Source organism: Helicoverpa armigera, chromosome 4, assembly GCF_030705265.1.
Source record: "Helicoverpa armigera isolate CAAS_96S chromosome 4, ASM3070526v1, whole genome shotgun sequence".
In the NCBI taxonomy this organism is placed as follows: domain Eukaryota; kingdom Metazoa; phylum Arthropoda; class Insecta; order Lepidoptera; family Noctuidae; genus Helicoverpa; species Helicoverpa armigera.
The window spans coordinates 11422355-11441662 of NC_087123.1; the positions used below are offsets into that span (position 1 = coordinate 11422355).

The following is a 19308-nucleotide window of genomic DNA, read 5'->3' on the forward strand; positions in this document are numbered from 1 at the left end:
CAACAGTCACATATTGATTAGGTATGTAGAACTAATTGTAATTGTATCTAGATAAATAGAATGAGGTAAGCCCATACAATCATTGATTACAGAACCTATTTTCCAAGGACATACGTGTATTCCATTAATTGTTACAATAAAATAACTTTTGCAATCGATCGCTAAAACCACACTTATCTCTTCTATTTTATCAAACATCAAAAAAATATATATTCAATCAAACAACAAAGCCTAAACTGTAAGCAATTTTCATATTTATGATATCATGAGCAATCATTAAACAGTTACTGCAGAACACACCCTAAGTCATAATACTCATAATAGATACTTTACTGCTTTAATGATTGCCCTAAGGCGAATTGTAGTAATCAATGACTTCATAGGCAATTGACTGATTATAGTAGGCATTTAATAAATCCAGCCATTACGAAAATGTTGACTAAAATATTAATAAATGCCTCACTACAGTACGCGCAACTATAGTAAGATTAGCCACTGCAGAATTAACAGTCGGGTAACAGTAGAACCGCAGTTGGCATTTTTTCTAAAGACTATCTTGATTCCAATCAAAGTTTTCAGTTGATCTGACATCGGCTAGAAACCTAATCTTTGCAATGTCCAAACAAACTATCGACCGACTAAAAGTTTGCAGTGTACTGGTACTCCTATATGAATAGATAAACTAAGACCACACACAACAAAACCAATAAATATAATTTAAAACGAAATTTGTTTATTGTCAAAACGAGAGCCCAAGAATCTCTTAAGAGCGCTATTACAAAATCGAATCGCTCAGGTTTAGGTAAATTAGACGATAGCCGGCAGCACTTGCGCGCGTGTGCGTCTAGTGAAATACGCAACGCACACCTGCGGACCGCCACGCGGCACAAACAAACTTGAGACTTTGCCACTTTTATTTTCGAAATAGTTTATTGGGTTTATGAAATATTATTTGTACCGATGAATTTTATAACCTAGAATAGCTCGATTGAGTTACAATAAACAAATAATCGTTTACTATTTTTAAATTATTTAATCGACAACCAAACTTTTCACCATGTTTATCAATTAGGTATAAGTAATTGATTTATAAAAAAACTAAAATCTATAATTCGTCTTCCATGTATTGTATCTTCATTTTCCTGCAACAATAAAAACTAGGAATGTAAATAGTTTATTAAAACAAATATGTCTGTTGCGAGTGACAAAAAATACTTACCATATTATTTGTACTGGTATCCGATTGAGTCTGATAATCTGAATTAAATATGCTTTCATTATCCTGCAAGAATCAAAGATATCCAATAATATTATTATGCAACAGCGAAACTAACGACGATGACATTTACGTACATATTTATATATAACCAACATCAAAAAAAGAGAACCCAATCTATAACATTTTCGCATTAGAATATCATGGGTAAATACTTGTGTATATTACATTTCAATCAGATCATTATAACTAATAAATAAAATAAAAACTCACTAGTATCAAAACGAGTTCGTTGCGCAGGTTGCGCTATATTTTTCGAGCTCCGGCGAGTTTGCGCGGCGCAACAGCGAGCGATACGTCCTCCCTCGATAAGCGCTTGGCGCTGACTAAAGTTGAACACCGCGCGTCACAAGATTTATATTGATTTTTGCATTGCAAACAAAAATTATTTTAAAATATTGTTTTACTTTTAAATAGACCAATTTTTTTTTTCAAGCTTTATAACAATACCACCTTAATTATTAAATATGTTTTATTTGAATTTGGATTATACTTTCATAGATAAAAAATATAGTTTTGTACGGAAAATTGTCAGTAACTCTCAGTTTTATAGAATTATTTTTGGTGTATTACTGTATGAATTGTAATAAATTGGTGTAAGCAAGCACAAGTACAAGATATAGTTGTATCTTGAACATTTTTATAAATGGTTAAATTGCTATATCCTCGTAGTACTGAAGCATCAAAAGATTCCCAAAAGCAACATTTTATGAAACATCCTTTGCAGAGACAAAGATTTTGCTGATGTACGTGGACAAATTAAAATATTTATTGAAAACAGCCCCAAGATAAATGATCAAACTTTCTTAATCTTATTTTTGTTTTTTTTTTGTGACTATATCCAAAGCATAATGACGCATCAAAACTCGTATAAAACTCGAAAATTTGTGATAGCCCTCTTAATAGCCCTAAAACTACTCAAGCCTGCAATTAATATCATTCGACGTAACAAATGTACGAAATAAACTAATTAACTCCATGTTTGGCTCAACTATAATTCAGCAAATAATTATGTAACTGGCTACAATTATGCTAATGACTTGAAGATGACAGAAAAATGCTCTGAGTCAGAACTCCGCCCACTTGGACTACTAAACATGGAGGTTTAGAATCGATGGTCGACCTCTTTGAACTGTTTCGCAAAACGATAGTCTATGGTCGTTTGTGAATGTGGAATGGTCTTTTTATTGATTCCGGAGTAGTGTTACCTCATGTTATCAAAGATGTGGAAATTGTAACTGGTGGAGATATTTTACTAATTTACACTGTTGATAAAAAACTACTGTCGAAAATTCACAAAGGCAAAAATATGTATCGCTAAGCCGTGCAAATTCTGAAGATGATGAATATGATATTTACTCTAAGATGATCTTTGGACTTCAAAAAGTCGTTACATCTGACCGGAATAAAATATATTGAGACATTATTCCAAATTATGATCACATGCCCCATTTCTACGAAATCAGCAATTGAAACAATAGATCATTATTTGCATTTATTAAAGAGATGACCGTTTAAATTAAAATTTAGACGATTCAAAAAAACTGCCTCTTTATAGTTTGCTCTTTGAACTCCACAATATTGGTCTTGATAGTCATAAAATGATTGGCATTTTTTTTAATTTTATTGACATGAATATTCGCTGACGTTAACGGTTGAAAATTCCACAAGATACAACCTTGTTTAAAAGTCAGCGGTGGCTCACCCACCTTATAACAATTAATAATAACTCATACAAAATCCATTAGTTGGAAAACTTCGTAATATTTGCCGAACCGCATAATCTTATCTCTCAATCTTCAACATTATCATATAAACGACCAATTACATGTGATAGCTCACCATAACGGTCAAGGAAACAGCGAAATAAGCCTGCCGAATTTAAAAGTTCCGCAAAACTTATACGGTACTACAAAATAAGTGAACTCTTAAAATTTGTCGGGTAACATAACAAAAGACGTTAAAAGATCGAGTTATTCAAAATAGGAACATTAGAACTAGTATTCTGGTCTGCAACATTGAGGTTCAAAAGGCAAACTTTGGCTGGAAGTTTCCAAAAAGTTTTGGTACTATTGAGACCGCAGTTCTTAACTTTGATATAAAGTGAGGGAAGATACTATTGGAAATAACCTCAACAAGAATAATACTGCAGAACTTGTCCACAAAGACTGAGAAGTATTACCTGACAGGAATTTTGCATCGTCTTCCACCTTATATGGCAAATAGATACATTTAAAGTTCTCAACTAGAATAATAAGATGGAATATGCTAACATGACATTCAATATAACGGGTACACTTTGTTCTGCCGAGATGAAGCGGATTGTTAACTTTGAGGACATAAATAGACTTTAAAGTGTTCTCAAACACATTTAGACAATTTATTAAGACTTTAGCCGACCCTAACCTAGTTCTGAAAATGACTTAAATGGTTCTTCCGAATACATTCGTTCTGTCAAAGTTTGTTTATTTGTATGCTATACAACTAAAAGCACTAATCTTGACCTAAATTCTCTTTGAGCTCTGAACTAGAAGACAAACAGCTAATGTAGTAAACATGACATAGGTACTGAGTGAATACCGCCAACGATCTATGGAGGCGTTGTTTGTATAAACTATGCATAGGTGAACTGTGGCTAGCGGTTCAAATATTCAACAGTTCACAGTCATTTGTTTTGGTGATTGTCATTTACCCGCTTTTGTAAAACTTCTTCGTGGACAGGATAAAAAGTACAGTCTTAGTAAATGGAACCTAACAAGAAAAACGAAGAAATATTTTTTTCAAAATTAGACCAGTAGTTCCTAAGATTGTGTTTAATTTGCAAGTAGAGAGCGCGTTCAATTTAACTCATATATCTCAGGCTTCAGCTTCAGGTCTCTCGAATATACTTCAATGGTATATACTTTTAATTCTTTCACCAGCCTAACTAAAAAAGTGCGTAAAGCGAAAAATCGATTCCCTTATCAAAGTAAACCATAGTACGAGAGTAGGTAGGCATTGTGTTTAGCTATAAACAACTTTATGTTCTTTGTAAATTGGCACACATACCATACTATTGATAAGTATTTTGTTCTGACCTAGAATATTTCCATGAGCTGTAGGTAAAGCAACAGGTTTTTTAGGCGTTGCTTACAAAAGCAATGAATATAAAATCCTTCAATTAAGTGAAACTGTGTACATAATCGCTGAACCAATTAAGATGAAATAGTTCGGAGAAAGCATATGTTTTTCTAACTTTTATCCAGATATAAATAGTAGGTTCCTAAATTAGTTAGCTAAGCAGCCTAAAACAAAAACTTGAGTCACTTGAGTTAGAAATGAGGAGTGATGACTCGCGATTTATCAAACATTTACAAGTTTCAAACTTTTGTTCCTTTTAACCTCTTGGAACCGTAACAAAAACAATATATACTTCAATAATCAAAATTCGAATCGAGAATTTTGCATCGTCCCACTCCCAGCCAGCCACTTGTCTATCTCCATCGCTTCCATTCAATAGTAATCTCTCTTCACCATTCATCCCCGCAGTTGACGTAAGACATTCATTCATCAATGACAGCGTCTAGTTGTGACGAGAGGTCAGTAGGGTACGTACACACGGGCTAATTGTGAAGTATAGTCATTAGTGTTTGTAATAATTAGTATTTGTTTAGTAATCAGAAACATGAACGTGGATGTAGGTGGAGAGGATGACCCACAGATAGATATATAGATAGAATGTGTGAAAGGTTGGAAAGAACGGTCAGTAAAAGTTTGTAAATTATAAAATCTCTTTAATTTTAATTACAGAAGGGTAAAATACAGGTTATATATATAATGTATTTAGATAAAATCGGTAAATAACAAGAAATTCAACAACACCACTAGGTCATATAAGTTGAAGTAAAACATTCGAAACAAAAGGTAAAACACCAGTTGACAAATAACTTGAAAATGCATATCACTCCTTTATATCTACCTCATTCATTAACTGTCTTTCATTCATATTTGTATTCCAACACAGACAGTGTCATGTTTATCAAATGACATGTAATATGCTCGTAATATTATGTCCACGCGCGCTCGAGCGTAGAATCGATACATCATTCGGAATCACAATCGATTTGTGTCACACGTGCTCGATTATATAACTCTGATCGCTCGGTTTACAAGCTAATCCAAAGATTATTCGAATAGAACCGTAGTTTCTTGGAAAGTTCGAATAATTAAAACCCACGACTTCAAATTAAACGTGACAGAATGTCGGTTTTAATATTAGTTTTGAATTATTAATATAGCCCAGAAGATTTATGGTATTTGTGAAATCATAACTTTGAAAAGCATATAATTAATTAATTTATTGATGAAGTTAATCTCTTTGACATTGGTTATTGCCAAAAATACACACATAAAAAAACACACCCACAGTTTTTTATTACTATACAATTTCACAAACATTTTTGAAATAAAAAATCGGTAAAAAAACTTTTAAGTTAAACGGTTTTATCTTATGTGCACTGAAAACTAGAAAATAAAATAATAGTTACTTACCTGTCAACCTACGTAGGTGGTCCCGGTCACATTAAACTAAAATAAAAACGTGGGGCCCATTAACTATTGCTGTAGTACTTTCTTCTAGAGGTATAATAGGTGTGGATTGCATCGACTTACTATAATCGTAACTGGAGATTTTGACAATCAATAATCAGCCGTAGCGGCTTCACCAGCGAACGTCGAGCTCATGATCTACTAAAGTATAAAGATATGCTTTGCCATAGGTAGGATTTCACAGGGGCCCCACGTTTTTATTTTATTTACCTACGTTATCCGCCATTTTGTAGCGGCCGCCATCTTGGCTTTCAATTTTTTATAGTATATTGTATTCTGCTTGTTGAGCCCTTTCATTTGATACCCATATTGATGGGATTGATAAAATCTACGTTTTCCGCCATTTTGTGCCGGCGGCCATATTGGATTTACAATGTTATTGATATTACTATATTGTATTGTCATCGGAATTAAAGGTGTATACAAAATTTCAGATTAATCGGTTGATAGGAAGAGGGTGAAATTTGAATTACTAAATTTGACCCAAGAATGAATAAATAATAAATAATAAAACAAACGGGGTGAGCTAAATAAAACCGTTTAAAAATAGCGGACACCAAGTTTAATTCACAGGCATATTACAATTTAAAAATATGATACTATAACAAAAATATTTAATGTTATTATGTCCATTCACAAGGAAAATAGTAATATCTAAATGCTAACGAGAACAATTAGCATAACAGCAATAAACACGAACAGATAACCTCAATTTATTCATACTGCAGTTTGTTCGCAATTTAAGCTCAGAATACAACTGCAATCTCCGATATTACATCCCTGAAGAAAATAATGAGAAACAGTCGCGGGCCACTATCGAATTACAGTAAAGCAATGTACTTATGTATGTAAGTACTCAGCAATTCCGTACCTACTTTTTTTGGTGGGATCTTTTCAAATAACCCCCGTTTTGGGTGTATCAGACTCTTACTGACGAAAACCCACCATGTTCCTTATGAAGGCATTTGTGTACCAGGTCCTCGGTGACTCTTTCGAACAATCCCGGTAGCCCCCGGCAACAATTGTGTACAGTAGATAAATAATATATTAGCTGAATAAGGATACGGAAATAGGGGTCAAGGAAAGTGTCAAATACTGATAACATTAGCGGCACTTCTAATTGCGAAATGCGTGATATCTTATCTTGCTTAGTAAAGTCTTAGACCTAGTCCACACAAAAGCGTTGGTGACCGTACAATAAAATAGTATTATAGCTATTTTATCTCCTTACACTTCGATTGCAAGACAAATCCTTCAGTGTTTAAAAACAATAGCTGTCACTATTTGATAGATCAAGTTATTCATGTGGATTTATCGTACTTAACATTCTTTCGGACAGTAACCACATACATATAGCGCAATTTGGACATATCAAAGGACTTCACAAAGAATCTAGATATCTCACTTGCATGACTAAATAGCTTAAATACTTGTTGAACAGCATAATTTGAATACAATACAGATCTTCAAAAACACTAACGACATACATATAGCGCAATTTCCCAATCGATTCCAAAATTTAAGACAGATTTAAGGATTTTACGAGGAGTTTAGATACCTCACTTGCATGTCAGAACAGTTTACAGCCTTGGATTTGAATTGAAACCTAATTTGAATACTGTACACATATTCCAAAACAAATTTTGGATTCTCAGACTTTAGACAGATAAATAGGAGTCTGGATATGACAGTTGCATGACCAAATAGCCAAAAGCTTTGTTTTTGAGCAGCTTCTGCATACAAATCTTATGCTGACTTATTCAAAAAATCATCAGCCTTTTGATTGTCTCACTGCTGGGCAAAGGCTTCCTCTCGTACAGAGAAGCTTTGAGCATGAACCATCACGCTAGCTCAATATGGGTTGGTGATTTCAAACATTATAGGTTTCCTCGAGATACAAACTAATATTGAATAGTTAAAATCAAATACTGAATCACGAATTCAATTGGAATTTAGATTCAATATTAAAACAGACGTCTCAGAAGTAGTTAGTAGGTGCACTATTTCCATAATAAACTGCACAGCATTCGACTCTATTGAGAACTTTCTCGAATTATGTTGTCTACAATTCAAATAATATGCTCAAATATGCGCTTCTGCTGATTAAATGTGTCAGTTCAAATAATAAGGATACCACATTAAGAAAACTAAAATTAGTGTCCTAGATGAAGTTTCATTCCTGAACAATTCCCCAACACTCCAGCTAAGTGGGGTCCAATTAAGATGGTCTATAAACCGTCGTTGTCCATGCATATTATGGACAGTCGTTTGAAAGCGATAAAATGCAATGGCGTCAAAACATGTCTATTAAAATGTAATATAAGCCGACGTGATAAACGTTAAACTCTATATCATAATGGCAATGTTATACGGAGTCTTATTACGCACGTTCCCGCGCAAAAGCCTTGAGCCTTCGTGTGGAACGAAATCTAAGATATGCCGCAGTGTAAATTGACAAATAATTTGATTATAAATATCACCTGCATAATACAACCGCAGCTGATATTATGAAACAAACTTACTATTTTGTTAAAATCAACATAGTTATACCTTAATACAACATAGTTATTTATTTATTTATTTATTCCTTTAATTCAGGCAACTAAGGCCCATAGCACATACAATACATAAACAATAATTAACATTACAATAATAATAAACTAATACATACAAAAGTAAAAACAATTAAAACTAAGTGTTGACACGAGTAGGCGGTGTCGTGTTGCACTGCGCGGTGTCACGTAGTCTCCCGCGGAATCGCCGGAAAACGACACCTTTCGGCCAAAACTGTTCTTGGAACATGTCGAGATGCTGAGTCGGCACACGCACCACAAACGATTTAAAATTCGTGTTGTGTCTCGGCTCTAACTTCTCGACTCTCAATGTCCAGTTGGTCTTCACACGTATATACTCCACGATCTCCTCGACCTTCGTGGAGTGATGCAGACGCGAAACATACAGCTGCGTCGTAGGTATTGCGGGACGCAACAGCATGTTCGGACCCGTTAATGCAGTTCCGCATCGGTTGCGACTAGATGGCTTCTTCTTTCTCCTCTCCACCTTGATGAAACCATCTGCATCAGCCGTCCCTTTGCCAGGTTCAAGATGAACCGAGCCTTGGGTTACTTCGGGGAGACTCTGGGCTCCCACAATAGCCTTGGTTAGCCGTTGAGCGGGATCTTTCTTTACGGCAGCCGAGTAAACACGTCTAGGCTTCGACGTGCTTGCATTTATCGGCGTCCCGACGACAGGAGACGCGGAGGGGGCGGGGCACAGTTTAGCATCGCTAGCAGTGGCGACCGGCGACGAGTGCAATTTTGCTGACGCGGCGCTCAGCGGCGATGCGTTGGCCTGTCCGTGGCGTGTGTTGTCGCTGTTGGCAGGCGCGTGTGACCTACATTCACAGTTACGTAATGCTACTACTTCACTGCGTAGATCACTGATGGTAGATTGCGATGCTTCCAGCTACAACTGCAGCTCGACCAGGCTAGACCTCATACTCGTGATGTCTTTTAGGAGCCTGGTGACGTCGACGTGGTCAAACGTGACCGGGGGCAGCTTACGCAACTCCTTTGCCACGAAAGTTGGTACGTCGTCTGGGTCGGTCTCCTTCAATACTTTAATTATATCTTGGAGACTCCTCTCTCCCTTTTCATCCCTCCTGCGGGACGGCATTCGATCTGCCATAAGCAGAGTCTCGTACAGCAGCGTCTTGGCGCTGCGTATCTCCGCCTCAGTGAAGTTTGAGGTGCAGATCTGGGTCACACTGACCTCATCCATGACGTCCAGCTGGTACTGCAGGAACGCCAGGACCTCGTTCGCCACGAGTTCTTCGGAACGCATGGTGTGAAAAAATATGCGGCGACGGCTGACGCCGCGCTCGGCCGAAATTATGAATAATAATTTCTGCGTACGGTGCAGGCGCGTCCGATGTCAACGCTAGTACGCGATGCCTGATTGTAAAAGTTAAAAGTACACCTATACTTCATTTTATTTATATTCCTTGTAAATAGAGCGTGTGATTTTTTTGTTACCAGTCACCGAACAATAAGTCATTTATCTGACCTCGTTATAAAAATCGCGATATAGTATTTCCCAGAAAAAGTAATGCGTTTTTCTTATCAACTCTTCACCGCATATCCACGATGCAACTGCGTTCTACATTAGATGATAAGACAAAACAAATATAATGTTTGATCTTTTTGAAATATTTTCATACAATTATGAATATCGCTAATGTATTCCACTTATTGAATATAGAACAGTATTTAGTGCAGCTATATTTTCTTCAATGCACCTGTCATTTGACATTTCAATGTCTTCATTGTAACATCTAGGTTGGCATTTTGCGAACCTTGTTCCACTTGAAAAAATAGTAGACTGTATAATGTGTCACTGAAAATTATTAGCAATACAAAATAGAATGTGCATTTCAACGATAAGATTTTCCGAACATTTCAACGCTATTTAATGAAGAACAGCTGCGGTCACGCGCGGGATATTTCGCCGTATATTTTCGCCTTTGAAACAAAGGCCTGTTGTTATCATTCCATCTGTGGCAGAGACACTGGCCCATATCCCGGGCTTTCACCACCGTACTGGTTTAACTCAGCTATAGTATTTCACACTTATATCGCGAATCGAAACGGCTTTCCGTTGGAGGGGAACGCGAAGTTTATTATTTTGCAAGATTGCTGGTAAAAACCATTATAGTCGAAGAAAATAAATTGCCTTATAAATTTTACTGTTTGGATGTAGGCTCGATGGTTTTTAATGTAGAAATTTAAGTGGTAGAAACTTTAGTGGTAGTAAAGATAAAAATATGTATTAATAAACAGAAACTTTCAATCAGAAAGCTTAGCAGAAGTGATTAAACCGTAGGTACATTTAGTTTACCATCTCTTCCCCGAGATGTGGTCTTCAGAATTCGAATAGAATCTATTGTCTACAAAATTAGGTAGATATTTGCTTGACTAGTAATTTAAACATCTGTCTACTGCTGAAATCTTATACTGAATCAGTGGGGACCTGATACGGAAGCTCGGCACGATAGTTTTTTGCAATGCGATATCCGAAACCATTCAAATGTTTACTATTACTTCTAGGAAATAACGTCTACTCCTAATGCTGCTCGAAAGGCTGCAACAAACAGCCAGCTTCAAAAGTAGCTGAAGTACTCAAAATTTTCAAAGCTAAACGAGTTTACGATATTCAGTAAGAGTTGGCGTTGTTTCTTAAGAAAAGACCCTTTAAATTGTTAGGCACTTGAAAATGTTCACTTAATCAGCTGCTTTCGACATTGATCTTGCCACTCCTCTGGTGTTGCGAGTCCATCTCTTTAGTTATGGTGTCTCTTCATTCCTGAGGGTTGGTCGTCACCAGGAACTCCCCTCTAACCGTAGGGAATCCTATGGATCTTGCTCGTTTACACCTATAACATAAACAAAAAGTTATTATGTATTTAACTATATACCTTTATTTTTAAGATTGTCTGTATGTGTCTTAGTTTGGAAGCCTAAATAAATAAATAAATAACACCGGAAATCTCTCAGCATGAGGAAATGCAGTCGTTGACAAAGATTGTAGGCGTGCGGTCAGGTCAAATGGCTTGCGCCCACGCAGAGCTTCGTAGACAAAGCGCCGACCGACGTAACTTAGTTCATTATAGAAATGCACGGAGATCGTGTTTTGAAGTTTGATAAGGACACTTTAGATAGAAGAATGGCTTACGTGTACGGCAGCTTAATTTCCCCAATTTTGGAGAAAGCCTTCTAGAACTCTGTTGTAGGTATGGATCGATGAATTTATTAATTTTTATTCTAAATAAAAAAATACCTATTGAAAGATTGTCGTGAAGATGAAAATTGAAACAAAATATTAGTGTTGCTCAAATATATCTAAGATGCCTAACAGCCTGAAGCAGACGCGTCTCGAGAAAACGCGTTACCAATAGAAAAACAAAACTTGTTTATGTTTTCACTTTCGCCGTCAGCCGGTGAAGTGACAGCCGCCTATATTTTATCTGCCTACAACTTTACACAAAAAAAAACATGGCTGAACGAAAATAGACATGAAAAAATTACGTAATTCCAAAAATAAATTCGCACCGAAACGGACGTTCGAAATTCAAGTGTTTGTTTACATGGTATGTCGTTACGGTATTCCAAAATTAAATTTCGAATAAAGTATCGGATGTGTTGCCAGCTCTAATATAAATTCTCCCGCGAAATAGTTACGCAATAATCACAAAGGTGTGAAAATAGTTTTGTTTATAGTTTAAATACTGTTGTAACTTTGTAAGTGAAACATTTTAAGCGGTTAGTAACATTACCGGCCTTGACTCGCGTAACATAATAATATCCGATGTTATGATTAGCCTACAATAGAATCACTGTATTTTTGTTATAGCAATAAATATTTGTGAACAAAAACTCCTTGTTTCTGAGTCATATATTCTGGTAACGTGATTGCTTCAAAAAAAGTTATTGAATCATTTTTTCTTGTCGATTAAATAATGAATGCCTACTTTTTTATGAATGGTGCTCGTAAAACCTCAATCATGATAAGTAGTAAAGAAGATTAATCTTCCTTAGCAACATGTTATTATTTTTCGAGTTAACGATTTTACCGTACTCGTGTCTGTTTTTATAAGAAGCTATCATTTTATTCTGTCCGTAGTTTTATCCAGTTTTAGAAACATGAATCACGGCACTTATATACGGCGGTATACTAACTTATACAGGTATTATATGTATGAATATACCTAGATGTCATTTTAAATAAAATCATTAATATCATTATTATGCCGCGTTTCCACTGACGCGGAGCTGGGCGGAGAGGAGCTTAGCGGTGCACAAATTGACCAATGACTATGCTTGAAATCTCCGATCCGCTTCAATGGAAACAGTACGAGCGGGGTGGAGCAGAGCTGAGCGAATATTCATACATCGAGGCGGTGCAGTGCGGAGGACAGCGGGGCGGTACGGAGCGGTGCGGAGCGGGGCGGTGCGTGACTCGCGTGCAGTGTGTCAGTTGTCTTCGTTACGTCACTAGGTGCATTCAAAATCTTCATCGCTCCTCTCCGCCCCTCTCCGCCCCTCTCTGCCCAGCTCCGCTTCAGTGGAAACACTGACCACTTTTCACCGCTCTTCTCCGCTCCTCTCCGCCCAGCTCCGCGTCAGTGGAAACGCGGCCTAAATACGTAATAATCCAATCTTCTTTATCCCCATATGCATTCTCTTTCATTTCTACTCTACACGCAATGCATCGTATATCTCCTTCGAACGCATTTAGCAGTCTTGCAATATTTACCGGCCGGCTAAGTGATTTCCAGCTATTTCGGGTATCAAAGGCAAAACAGTGAATCACCTGTACCGCAGTCACGAACCAGAACAACCGAATGAGGTTGTCGCCAATTCAAGTTTGTATTACGACTTGTATTTATAGATTTCAGTAGGTATTGGTGGCCAGTATAGGTATTGCATTCTGAATTTGAAATTATGAATGGTGGACGTAACAGTCATTTGTTTTGGAATGGTATGAAATGTTGCCATGTGAATTATTTGAATCGGGAAGGTAATAGAAAACTCCGAAAATGGAAGAAGTTTTTTATAGTTTTTAATATCGTGCTTTTCGCATTTGTCAGATAAGAAGTTTCAAGTAGCAATAAGTAGCTAGCAGTCCCTAGTTTTCAAGTGGGTGTCTCGAGACAAAATCTTTTCTTCGGCAATAATATAAACAAGTTGTAGAACACTTAAAATTCCCGACCTGCCCTTTGTAACAGTTAGAATGTAACACGCATTCAGCTAGATGTTAGGATAAGAATAATAATGCTCACGGTTTTCTCAGAACTCTTTAGAACTTGTGTAAAATGTCAACTTTATGACTAAATACTGTTTTGATTGCGTAAAGGTTGGTTGTCCGTTTTTTTAATGGCAACATTGATTTGGAATTTTTGTAATTTATTGGTGGTGTCTTTGCCAAGTAGGTTGGGGTCTAACGTGTCAAGTATGTATGCAATTTCCACCTTATTAATTCTACTGTAATATGAAACCTACCCAATATGCTTAGAACCTCCAAAGAACGTGATTGTGTCACTTATTATAATGAGTTCAAATGTTAGCTTGACAATTCATAAAGAAGTTAACACACATACATTCGTTTGAAGCTACGAGTGCCTGAATATTTATTTTAGGAACATACGACTGAATATTTTTATTTATTTCTAATTACATGTATTTAATGTGGTGCACGGGTCTCGGAAACGTTTTTATATGTATTTCACATACTGTGACTGTAGTCGCAAAGATGAACGGCTTTCGCGAGCAGCATAGACCGTGCGCGACTTTCGCGAGTCGCTTCTCTCGGAAGGGCGCCTGTAGATGAAAATACTGCTGACAAGACTGAATCATTTGAACACATCGATCATTTGTGTTGAGTTCCATATCGACTGCATTAACCAAGGAATGCATTAACATAGGCATTATACTCTGAACAGTTTTATGCCTATAAATGGACGCAAAAGTCAAGTGTTAAGGGCACTACGAATCACGATATTGATTAATTTATGCGAAGATATTTATCAGTTACATAGCATTGTTTCTAGGAGTTATAGGGCGTTTAAATAGTTTTGTATAATTCTGTGATAACATTGAAACTGGATAACGGACTAAAAATAGATTGTCATTTGAATATGGCGTTCTACTGTTTATTATTAGAGGACAATGTTAAGTAAAATAATGAGGTCAGCATTATATTAAAGCTTTTCATGCTTGTTTTATGTTGTATGAGGTGGTTACAAATCATTCATAATCGCACTGCCGTGTAAAGGCCTCCTCTCACACAGAGAAAGCCTGAGCGTTAAGGCTTTTGAAAACTGCCAATGGGAATCAATAAAACTAATAATATTACAAATATGGCGATGACTCCAGTTGATGATAATTATCCCATAAATTAAATAACATAAAACTATCGAGAAATCGCTGTAACAATTTTATTTGTCAATTTCCCCAATAATGTCTCCTTTCCCAAATACCAATCCAATATACTTAGTACTTAGTCAACAAGAATTCATGAATGGCTTAAACAGACACCTAATTTGGTCTTGCACACCATACCCCCATACCCTGGCTATCTAATAACTTGAGTCAGCAAAAAGCCCAAATGCACTGCAATAGTTAACGCATTACAAAATTCTTGTTATGCACTTAGATCAATTTACATAGTACTGGGTAATCAGCTAATCTAATTTTGGGCAACTTGCATCGGGTTACGTTGAGTAAGGAATTTTGTTGGCACATGTATTGGAAATGATAACAATGGTGACGAAATTGGTAGCTGTTGTTTTAATTTTTGTTGTATGAATGAATACCTATTAGTTAATTATTATGAAGACAACAGTTTGTCACACTTTGACGGCTGTGGTGAAAAAGCGAGCCTTAAAGTAGGTATATCGAATGTCAACAAAACATATAAAAATAGTCGAACTTTAACAAGTGAGAATTTCGACAAACGCAACAAGGAAATCACTTAATGAGAGTGCAATTAAGGTTAAAAAAAATATATTTTAACATCTTTAATTTGATTGCACATCTTACAAATATGATTAGTTAAATGGTTAACCGCAAAACGTTCAACATATAATTAGAAAACTCCATTACTGGACAAATGTCATACAATGTTGCTTTGCAAGACCTAGACAGTCACCTAATTCGTGGCGATGCGATGTGTGGCGCAACTCGCAATCGACATTTGTAGGCAATACGACAACTTGTTGGAATCAATCGTGATTTGCATACCTTAGTGCATACATAGTAAACTGTACTTCATCTTTGTTGTGTACTGTTTTATCTTCTAAAGAGATTTTAATGCAGGTATATTGTTTTTTTTTTGAAGTACAAGAAAATTCTTCTTCAACAATAATGATGATGTGGTGTCCTCATATTTATAGTCTTTGGGTGTCCTCCTAGCCGATTATTGGCTACAGTGGCTGTTCTCATATAAGGAGATCAGCCAACTGCGCAGGGCATATTACAGTGCACATGGATTTGCGCAGACACAGATGCACTCACTATTCCTTCACTCTCATAGTCCGATGGGACGGCAATCCAACACGACTGGAGAGAGGAAAAACAATAATACATTTGTCGTGTAAAAAAATACCTAAGTACTTATTCACAAAAGAAAATACCTTCAACAGACAAATAAACAACGAAAAAAGCGACAAAAAGAAAATCTCACTAAACGAGGATTAGCGGTTCTTGATAAATGGGCACAAAAACAGACAGGCGGTGGCTTATCTAACATCAGTGGGGATAATATAGATCTTATAAATAAAGAAGTTCGAAATAACTTGTTTTGACTTGTCAAGGTCGCTTTGGGTGGTCAGGTTTTGTTAATAAATATTTATTTATGGTAACAAAGCAAAGGCATAGAAATTGAGATGTTTTTTGGGGCGTGTCATTTTAATAATGATGACGGATTTTTTTCAGTTTTGTGCAGATTATGTAGACATTAACATCGTGGGGATTAATTTTGATACTTTAAAATGTCAAGCGATAAAAAAAATAAGTCTCTTAAAAATCTTGTAAAATAAAATGACGCAGATATAATATTTTTTACATAATGTATTTTTATTTATGTATTCGTTTAACCAACAATTATTTACACTGTTACAGAAATGATCTCTGAAAACGCTATAATTTTGGTTCAAAGTAGCTCAAAGGTCAAAATATCAACTCACTCCAGCTACTTTAGTATCTCATATCATATGATCTCATCACAATTAACAAGTTTCTACTATCAGATAGGCAGATTGATTTAATCGATTCTAAAACCTATCTGATCGTTGCGGACGAATTACCTATTGTTTTATTGACGATATTAAGTTATATGTTAACGACTGATTGTCGACAAAGATTAGATAAATAAATAAATTGTACTAATCAGATATTGTCATATCCAAATATAGACATGTTGTCAACTGTGTTGTGGTGATAAGATTCCGAAAACTTCATATAGGTCTTACTACAAAAAAGTTAAACAGACGTTAGTAACGTGTTTGAGAAAAAAATCTCCAGTTTCTAATACAGGGGAAATCTGAAATCTTCTTCCTTAAAATCTGTCTTCTTAAACCAGGAAAGAATAAAGACTATCCAAGTCGAAAATATAAAGGAGCTCGGAGCCATATGCCTGACTTCTTATTACACGCTTTTTTATTAGCTTCACATGTATGTTTGTATGTTTGTTTGTAACCGACTTCTTTGGGCGCGATTTTGACCCACTTTAAACGGTCAGATTTCGTTCAAACTTTGTAGATTTTTTTATCATTTATTTAGCAAATTAAACTGTAAATCCAGATTACATTATGAAACCAAAACAAGGACCATTCGATAAACCACCCTATCCATATTAGGTAGAAGCATCATTTTTGCACAACAAGACTTATTACACAACAGACGTTTAGTACAATAATTGCAGATTTAAACACTCGCGGATTGAAACTATCCATTTAAGGTGCGGTTTAATTCAGACATTGTGTCGCCGTGTTTGGTTAGTGAAACCAACCTTAATCCTTTCGTCGCATGAAAAAGAAAGCGGTTTCAAAATGTGTGTGTAGAATTTAAAGTTTTAATCCTTTTAAAAAAATATAGTGTATCTTTAAGGTAAGATTTGGGAGCGAGCTGCCCACGGCAACTGTTGATCACACGTGCCGCAGCTGCACTATGTATTCGTATGAACTCGGATTTCCGTAAAATCCTTTTTTGACGTGCAGTCGCTGCACGTGCTGTCGGCAGTTGCAGTGAGCAGCACACTTCCAAAACATACCTTTATTTTTCATGAACTATGATTTAAGAGGATTTAAAACCGTGACTGTATAGAGATACTCATTGTTATTCTATCTCTATTTCATAGATCAAAGTAGTTCATTCTACTTTGCTCGTTACGTGGGTTCGATTGTTTTAAAAAGCTATCGATAAATCCAATCCAAATAAAAGTTTTTCATTGACGTGAGTCATATGTATTTTGTCGATTGCAAACATATGAACGTAAATTACTGTAGCGAAAATGATTGGCTGTCAGAAGTCTCGGTTTTAAACTATTGCAGTTACAAAACCAACTACTGTTCTCACATTTTGTTTGTGTGTATTTTTATTCATATTTGTGCTGTCAATCACGGGATTTATGTTCGCTTTCCATTTCATATTGGGAATCTTTTAATTTTAATTAAAACTGATGTGATTTCAACTGCTCACTAATCGACTATTTGCATTACTAAATTAGTCTAATTCTATCGCTAATTGTTATAAATTCGGGTACAAGACTAACGAGTGTTAGCCAAGTGTAGGTAACACGTCCAACAATTAAATGTATATTAATCCATGCTTATATTATAAAGAGGAAACTTTTTTGTGTGTCTTAAAGGCTCCGAAACTTCTAAACCGATTTCTAAATTTTCTTTCACTCTTCCAGAGTAACATAGGGCTATATTATGAACTGTGGTTTAAACTGCGGGATAACGACTAGCGAATTCTAAGTTCGCTGCGCAAGAATGATCTTGATACTTGAGTGTAATATTTTTATGAACCCTAAATGTAGCAATTACCTACATATTGCATCAGAACCGCTGACCATGATGTTGATTTGTTAAAAAATAAATAAATATACACTCATTGGGCCATCGTTTCTGACATAAAATATTATTTCGTACATAAATATGTATAGCGAATGTATATTAGGTAATATTAAGTGATTATTATAATACTAATGCGAATTATATGTTGCTTTGAATAAAGTAAATAAAATATTTTATTTCCTTTATAAATATTGAATAGAAAATAAATTCAGATCGTACAAAAAGTACATTCTATTGACTGGCGTCTAGTCTATTGCCAGTCTAAAATGGCATCATCCTGCCATTGATCCTTGAATGAAGATGACTGTTTATCAAACATTGAATGAAGTCCATCGGAGGCTCTATTCACAGGCTCTCAGTCCTAATTAATTTTACGGCCCCCGTCCGCCATTCACATACACATCGTAAAATCCTCGAAACAACGCGAACATCAAACATAAATATTTAGCTTCGGCATTGTACAAATTAATTTATGACCAACGCTTTGATAATCATCATTTTTTTCCATTTATCAAGGCAAAATAGCATTTAAATCAAGACGTTAATATCTCCGGAAACCGTCTGCCATAATGACCTAAATTATGTAGCGTATTAATAAAAATGAACGAAATCATTCGTATCATTCATTCACTAATAAGCCAATCAATTTGATTCGATAATCGATTAGAATGATGTAAATGTATCGATACAATGGACGATCGTTATCGTTCAGGGAGCGATCGACACGATTCGATTTATAAAAATATTTTCGTATGTTACGTCAGTTGGCCCAGAAAGTCGACCTTTACGCAGCTGTGATTTATGTGTGCGT

At 35.8% G+C, this 19308-nt stretch overlaps 1 protein-coding gene and 1 long non-coding RNA gene across 2 annotated transcripts in view; one reads left to right on the forward strand and one right to left on the reverse strand.

Annotated features, from left to right (window-relative positions):
* Positions 1-19308, forward strand: part of LOC110374543 (uncharacterized) — a 157904-nt gene that overhangs the window by 51332 nt on the left and 87264 nt on the right. The gene's annotated exons all lie outside the window — the stretch shown is intronic.
* Positions 998-2173, reverse strand: LOC135116846 (uncharacterized). The gene is made up of 3 exons (XR_010276416.1): positions 1490-2173; positions 1220-1282; positions 998-1142 (listed from the first exon to the last, which is right to left on the reverse strand). It is a non-coding gene; the product is annotated as an uncharacterized LOC135116846 (long non-coding RNA).